Below are 6,979 nucleotides of genomic sequence, written 5' to 3' on the forward strand. Positions count from 1 at the left end.
GTACATAACCTATTGCCTAACTGGTTGAATATTTCATGTTTTCTTAAAAGTTACTGTAACAGCCCTATGCAGTAGACCATTACTGTATTCTTATCCTCACACAACAAATGGGCTCAGTTAGCTCAGGTGGTTAGAGAATGGTGTTGATAATGCCAAGGTCATGAGTTTGAGCCCCATACGGGCCACCTGCCTATGAACTAGGTGACCCTCAGAGTCCCTTCCAACTCTACAATTACATGATTCTAAAAGGGGAGGGAGAAAGTCCCCCCCCCATAAATTAGATGAGATTTTAAGTAGAATCTTCCCACATCACAACTTATACTCCTAGCCACTATACCACATCTATGGATGAGACTGAGATCATAATATTGCCATTACAAGGACCTGCACTAAAATGAAATGACACTGATGAAAGAAGTTTGGCAGGCAAGTATCATGGATGTTTTAGGTAAGGAAAGCCTGTGTGAAAAGTCCTCCTCTGGATCCGTGCCATTACTAGAAGTCTAGGACACTGCCTTAACACAATTTATTCAGTTGCAACTGTAACTCCTGTTCCCACCTAACAGGAGCACCTCAAATGTGAAAACACAGTTGTCCTCCAATAATGCAACCCTATGGATGTTTACTTGGAAGCAAGTCCCACTGTGCTTAGTTCCACTTACTCCCCAAGTAAATGTTCCTAGGACTGCAACCAAAAACACTGCTGAACTATTATAAAGAGAGAGAGAGAGAATGACATTAAAGCTGAAACCCTAAAAATACTTACTAGGGAGTAAACTCCAATGAGTATGGCTTCTGAGGATTGCCATGCACAATGCCAAAAGCAAACTATTCACAACATACATATTCTCAGGAGCCATACAGCCTATTCCTGTGCATGCTTACTCAAAAATAATCTCACCTAAGGTGAAGAGAGACTGATCATCACAAGTGTGGTGCTGGTGCTCTCAAGCAAACTGTAGCAATTATTTGGGGCGGGGAGGATGTTCGTTCAAAGCAGTTCCCCCCCAACTTTGGCTGTCTTCAGTCCAAGTTCAGGCATCCCCGAGTAAGTATGCACGTGATCCCAGCCTCGGGATGCAACAGTGATACTAGCAAGACTTTGGAACCAGAAGCTGCTGCACCTGGATCTCAGCAACCAACAGCTCTTCCCTTCCCAGGCAGAGCCAACAGAATCCTCTTGGCAGCTCTGGGTATCCAACCTTTTGCTATTCTCCTGGAATTACTTCCATCTCTGGAGATCTGCAAGGAAACAAGCCTGCCTCCCTCTACGCACACGCAGATAACCCACCCTCCTCTCTGCAGTACAAACCCAGTTTACACGAGCAACCTCCCCCCAAAACCTGCCCCCACTTCCTGCTTCTAAGCCAAATATCTCCGAGAGACTGGAAGAACAATGCCCTTTTGGGGGGGGGGGGCTCAGTCCAGGTGGTTGGCGCATGCACAAACCCTTTCCCAAAGCACTCAGCTGCTGCTATTTCAACGGGCAGCAGCGTTGCTTGCTGGCTTGCTTGCCTGTGCTTATGGCCATTGCAACAAAACAAGGCACAGGCGCTCCAGTCAGAGCAGCCGAGATGTGAGGGGGTTGGGGAGGGCAGACGAGACGGAGCTGTAGCTGCGCCAGACAACGAGCGCGACAGACAGACAGCCACCCTTCTCCACACACCCCTTCGGTATTCTTCCGCCGCCGCCACCGGTCCCGAGGCGCCCGGATTCCCTCTCCGTTTCTCTCAGAAGCACCCTTACCTGCCGCGCCTCTCCTCAGAGATACCAAGCCCCGCGCCAGGCGACGCCAGCTCCCGTGGAAAGGGAACCGCTGAGGGGGCGCGGGAGCAGCGCAGCCCGCTAAGCCGTCCCGCCGGCGCGCGCGGGGCTCCCTCCACGCGCTGAATGAAACTCTCCCACGACAGAGCTGCTGCTGCTGCTGCCACAGCTAGAGCCGCTGGCTGCGGCGGCGGCGCCGAGCTCCGTCCTTCCCACTGCCTCGCCAACGCGGAGGGGGAGTCGAGGGAAAGAAGCTGCCTTGCTCCGGGGCTGCCTTTTCTCCATGGGCGGCCTCGCAGGGTCTAGCCAAAAAGCAGCCAGAAGCCCCGGTTCGAGCTCCGGCCTTGAGCTCTCGGGAGAGCGCGGCTGGGCCAAGGGGCTGGCATGCTCCTTTCCCCGCTGCCTCTCGGGGCCCCCTCGACTTCGGGATGGTTTGGTCCAGACTGAAATGGGGAAGGGGGCGGGGCGGGGGATGCTGCTGCCCGCACACAATAGGCTTGAATCGGCCCCCTCCGTGTAACGGAGCAGACGCTGCCGAGAAAGCGGCGCTCTCGTCATCCCCTCCCTTTTCTTTCTTTTTAAAGGCAATGCTCTGGGTTTGGACCAAGACGTGTGAGGGGAGGAAGAGAGAGAAGGCAGCCAGCCAATGCAGGCGTCCAAATAAATGAATAGTAAGCCAGGGAAAGGTCCCCCCCCCCCTTTTTACCTTTAAACCAGAAATAATTTGGATTGCGAGAAGTGTGACGATCTATTCTTCCGCATTCGGCTTTGTTGTTTTAGCAGCATGTGCGAAGCTGCGCAAAGTGATTTGCGCGCAAGCCCTCGCCCTCCCCCTGAGAACTGTCAGCCTAAAAGCCTCTGAGCTTTTCCTCCGAAGTAACATCGGTTCAGTTAAAGTTTACTCTCAGGTTAAAAAAAAAAAGTATAGGATTAAAGCGAGGGTGTTTTCTCACACTGGTTTTGTGTGGCCTGAACCAGTTCTTGGTTTGGCCTGTTGTTGCTTTAACCTCTCCCCCCCCCCCCCTTCCAGGCTATGATGCCAATTTGAAACTCATTGTAGTACTGTATACAGTCAGTTTAAAGCTGGCGCTAGGAAACGGAATTCTTCACACTTTCTATGGATGGTTGTTATCGGTGATTTGTAAATAATGAGCCAATGGCCAAATGTTTTCCTGCAAGGCATATGTCATTGGGGTCAAATATACCTACAGTGTACATAGACTGCAGTCTTAAAACATGTCTACTTGGAAGCAGACACTATTGAATTTAATAGACTTACTCCCTGGTAAATGGAAGTAGGATTGCAACCTAAGTCCCATTATAATTACAGTGGTACCTCGGGTTACAGACGCTTCAGGTTACAGACTCTGCTAATTCAAAATAGTACCTCGGGTTAAGAACTTTGCTTCAGGATGAGAACAGAAATTGTGCTCTGGCGGCGCAGTGGCAGTGGGATGCTCCATTAGCTAAAGTGGTGCTTCAGGTTAAGAACAGTTTCAGGTTAAGAACGGACCTCCAGAACGAATTAAGTTCTTAACCTGAGGTACCACTGTATATACTGACTCGTTACTACCATGCTTCATTTTGGTTCCGCCCCCCTCCTTATAAAAAAAATGTATGAAAAGGCCCTGCCAATGCAATTCCAGTAAAAATGCAATCTCTTAGCTTGCTATTTCAGGATGGGAGACCATGGTTAAAGATGTTGTTTATGACAGTCCTGTAGTGTTGTCAGTATTTCAAGTCATTGGTGGGACTTTGGATGGAAGGGGATACAAAGCAGCCTATCAGGCTGCAGCAAAGGTCAATCTACCTAAATTGTTTTTGATTTTCCAATATGTTGTATAGAATATTAATATGTTACATTATTCCCATCCTTTCTATGTATAGCACATAGTTCTATATATATGTATATTTTTAAAATGTGAATTGCTGGGAGACCCTTTGGGTGACAAGTGACAATTAGGTTTGATAATAAAACCTCGGAAGTTCCTCGGAAGTCTTCCCAGCTCCTCGGAAGTCTTCCCAGCTCAAATGAAAACCTTATCTGCATGCAGCAGTCTTATTGCTTTTGAAGGTAGAAGTGTTGCACTTTTAAATACCCACCCCCCCAATATCACATGAAATAAGATTAAATTGAGAAAGAGCAGAAACCATTTTGCTGCGTTCTCCCCCCCCTTTTTTTTTTAGGGAAGGGGGCATGTTGGTGCACCTGGAATGAAGACTTGACATAGGAATATGTTTAAAGCTTATATTGATTAAAATATAGCAAGGGCAGCTTGCACGAAATCAAGCAGAAGTGCAGGAAAGTATAACCTGTGCCTGCTGCTAAAGGCCAAACCACCTCAGAACAACTCCCTCATGCAAGTTATCCTGTAGGAAGCCAAACCATCTTCCTATAAATGGAAGCCATGACCATCCTGCCCTATGCTGTTCAGCATTCCACAGGTGGCACCTATAGATATGTTTGTAGTGAAGGAGCTCTGTATGGAGTAAGGACACTCTATTCATTTTCAAGTCTGCTTCTATGGCTCTCTAGACTTTTCCCAGAATGGAAGTATGCTGGGGACTAGAATGACGAAGTTCCCACTGCAGTGGATAGAATGCAGAAGTGTCCTAATAACACATATTTAAGCATATGAGTGTTCTAATTCACACTTGCACTTCTTGAGAACATCATGTTTCATTTTGAAATAAATAAATAAATAAATTGTCCAGTAGCACCTTAGAGACCAATTAAGTTTGTTCTGGGTATAAGCTTTCATGTGCATGCACACTTATTCAGCTACTTACCTGAATCATGTTTCATTGTGTATGTTGCACCACAGGATTTTTTTTTTTTTTTGGTTCAAATCCCTTTCACCCATGGACTTTCTAGTTGCCTAGACTGGACTTTCCCAACCTTGGGTCCCCTCTCCAGATGTTGTTGGACTGTAACTTCCATTATCCCTAGCCTGCAGAACCAGTAGGGGAGGGGGAAAGCTGGTCTAGACAAGTCACTGGCTAAGCCTCATTTTCCTGTCCATAAAATGAGACCATTAATTATCTAATTAGGGCTGTTGTGGGTATAAAGCATTAGGTTGGGAGTCTTATAGAAGTGATAATCGCTTTCTTTATGTGTATTTATTTGTATTTCATCTACAGCGTACTGCACAGATGTCTCGCAAAGCTGCTGTTAATATGACTGATTTTGAAGAACATGGCAAAGCTTTATTGCTAATCCTCCTAACTCTATGATAAATCTTCACTGTTTTGTTCAAATACACACAATGACACAATGTGGCTGTGCTTCTTGCCACATCTTATCATGTTTCATTTTGCAAATCTCAGGACCTCGAGATTAGGATAAACACTATAAAATTTAAATGCTGAGGCTTAGCCTTACTATATATATAAACTTTTACTCCATTTTTAATGTATGATTTATCTTGCAGGATTTAGTTGCAGGATTTCTGTATTATAATAGATTTACAAGCTTCAGGAGTCAAACTGTTTTGGAATCTATAGGTAGATTCAAGAGCCAATGATGAATCCATAACCTGCTTTGGTACCAAAACCATGCTTCCAGCAGAAAAACAAATCTAGTGAACTGCTTCTAGATTTGGGTGGTGGTCATTGGGTACCTCTCCTCCACGTGTCCCTTTGAGATGAATGAGGGGCTGACTATGGAAGATAGTCTAATGGCATGCTTGTTGTTGTCTGTTGATTTTATTGCTCTTTCCATTTCTGGTCCTAACTTGGCTTCTCCCAAGTTGTGTATGCTGATGCAGGTAGGACAGCTTTTGTTGTTGTTTAGTCGTGTCCGACTCTTCGTGACCCCATGTACCAGAGCACGCCAGGCACTCCTGTCTTCCACTGCCTCCCGCAGTTTGGTCAAACTCATGCTGGTAGCTTCGAGAACACTATCCAACCATCTCGTCCTCTGTCGTCCCCTTCTCCTTGTGCCCTCAATCTTTCCCAACATCAGGGTCTTTTCCAGGGAGTCTTCTCTTCTCATGAGGTGGCCAAAGTATTGGAGTGTCAGCTTCAGGATCTGTCCTTCCAGTGAGCACTCAGGGCTGATTTCCTTAAGAATGGATAGGTTTGATCTTCTTGCATTCCATGGGGCTCTCAAGAGTCTCCTCCAGCACCATAATTCAAAAGCATCAATTCTTTGGCGATCAGCCTTCTTTATGGTCCAGCTCTCACTTCCATACATTACTACTGGGAAAACCATAGCTTTAACTATACAGACCTTTGTTGGCAAGGCTATGTCTCTGAACAGGTCAAAAGCACAGTGCCCTACTGCTGGCCAGCAGAGGCTCACCCAACTGGGTTGTGGCTTGGATGACAAAGTGAAAGGAGCTGGAGGAAAAGGGATTGACCCAAGGCCTCTATCCCAAGAACAGATCCAAAAGGATAGAGACTCATGAAAATTGAGGGCATCCTCTATACAGCGCAGGGCATGTATTAGCTAGGTCTCTGTCTCTTTCCAGAAGAAAACAGTAAATAGGTACTGCCTACCTGTGAGTTTAGATGGGGAGTTTAGATATTTAGGAAATTATTCTGTATGGCATCTCTTGCACACTACTTCCTGCTGAGCCATGAAACTCCAACTCTGCCCATTTTTAAAAATGCAAACTCCACATTATACACTTTTACAGGGGGACAGTACCTATTGAGTTAGTGTTTTCTTCTAGAAGGAGACAGAGAAGGGGGGCTTGGATATGCCTTGTTCTTGTTACTGCATTCCCTCAGAGGTAAAAGCTGTCCATTTCTGCATTGTAGTGCAAATGGGATCCATTCACAAGAAAGTTGGCTATAAGTAGTTATGCTTTTAGCCATCATAACCTTTATATCCAAACATCAGTTCCCTTGGTATATTCTAGCAACACTTTTGCCATCTGGTAATCTTGACAGTTCACTTGTTTTCATATTTCAAACTATTTCATAGCACAGGTTGAAGAAAAGCATTCATATTAGAACCCATAACTTCTGGCACTACTTGAAATGTAAGCTGCTAATAAGCCAATGAGATAATCTTGGTGGCAATTCACTGTACTTCTGAGATCACTTTTTAAAATCTGCAAAACAGAAATCTCTTTAATTTATAATATATTCATCAGTGAAAGCTCCTGATTAGATGAATACATTTTAGCAGCATGAATTTTAGTATTTGTATTTTCCCTTTGTTATTAAGTCTCACTTGATGGAACAGAATTTGCTCATTTTAGTGTAA

General features: G+C 45.4%; 1 protein-coding gene across 2 annotated transcripts in view; it reads right to left on the reverse strand.

Annotated features, from left to right (window-relative positions):
* FAM110B (family with sequence similarity 110 member B) overlaps nt 1-2,413 on the reverse strand; it is a 75,657-nt gene extending 73,244 nt beyond the window's left edge. For both annotated transcript variants that reach the window (XM_081013551.1, XM_081013554.1), the window contains exon 1: nt 1,747-2,413. The gene's annotated coding sequence lies outside the window, so the exon portion shown is untranslated. The remainder of the gene's footprint in view (nt 1-1,746) is intronic.
* Nucleotides 2,414-6,979: the final 4,566 nt, after the last annotated feature.

Source organism: Podarcis pityusensis (assembly GCF_964106645.2).
Source record: "Podarcis pityusensis genome assembly, chromosome: 7".
Classification (NCBI taxonomy): domain Eukaryota; kingdom Metazoa; phylum Chordata; class Lepidosauria; order Squamata; family Lacertidae; genus Podarcis; species Podarcis pityusensis.